Source organism: Corylus avellana, chromosome ca4 (genome assembly GCF_901000735.1).
Source record: "Corylus avellana chromosome ca4, CavTom2PMs-1.0".
NCBI classification, from domain to species: domain Eukaryota; kingdom Viridiplantae; phylum Streptophyta; class Magnoliopsida; order Fagales; family Betulaceae; genus Corylus; species Corylus avellana.
This window is the reverse complement of record NC_081544.1, coordinates 5,718,919-5,720,079: the sequence shown is the minus strand read 5'-3', so window position 1 is coordinate 5,720,079 and position 1,161 is coordinate 5,718,919.

Here is a 1,161-nt window from a genome sequence, read left to right as displayed (position 1 = left end):
TAGGTAGAGATAGAGCGGCTCTCCATCTTGTGGTATGTTGAGGAGTGGCGGGCTCGATAGATATGCCTTCAACTGCCTGAAGACCTCATCGCACTCTTCCTTCCAAAGAAAAGCCTTTCGTAAGATCTTGAAGAAAGATATGCATTTGTCGGTCGCTCTTGACATAAATCTATTAAGGGCCGCGACATGACCTGTGAGTTGCTAGAGTTGATTGATGTTGGTCGAGGACCGCATATCCAATATCGCTTGGATCTTCACTGGGTTTGCCTCAATTCCTCTCTCAGATACAATAAACCTAAGGAACTTCCCGTCAGAGACCCTGAAAGCGCACTTGGCTGGGTTCAACTTCATGCGATAGTGCCTTAAGATTTGGAAAGTCTCTTCGAGGTCTTTCTCATGGTTGGTCGCCTGCTTACTCTTCACTAACATGTCGTCTACGTAAACTTTGACATTCCTTCCAATTTGTTCCTTGAACATGTGGTTCATCTGTCTTTGGTAAGTTGCCCCGACGTTCTTGAGTCCAAATGGCATGACTCTGTAACAATACAGCCCGTGGTCTGTAAAGAATGCTGTCTTCTCCTCATGCAAATCATCCATTTGAATCTGGTTATACCTTGAGAAGGCATCCAAGAAGTTGAGCGATTCATGGCCTGTGGTTGAGTCGACGAGCAAGTCTATTCAGGGCAGCGGGAAGTTGCCTTTGGGGTGGGCTTTGTTCAGGTCAGTAAAATCCACACACATCCTCCATCTTCCGTCGTGCTTCTTGACCATGACGACATTAGACACCCAATGGGGGAATCTAACATCCCTAATGAACTTTGCCTGCATGAGCTTTTTGACCTCTGCTACTATGGCCTTACTGCGATCCATTGAGATGAACCTTGGTTTTTTTTTTACCGACTTGGCGACGGGATCCACATTCAACTTGTGAGTAATTACAGCAGGGTCGACACCCAGCATGTCTTGGTGAGTCCATGCAAACACATCTAAATTCCCTCGCAAGAACTATGCGAGGCTGGTCCTCGCCTCGCTGGTCATTTCCGATCCTATCTTCACAGGCCTACCCAGGCCATCAACTGGCAACTCTACCAAATCTTCTGTGGGCTCGCCCTGGCACAGCTTGTGCTTGTCACGTACCTCCATCGCGATTGTGAGTGTCTC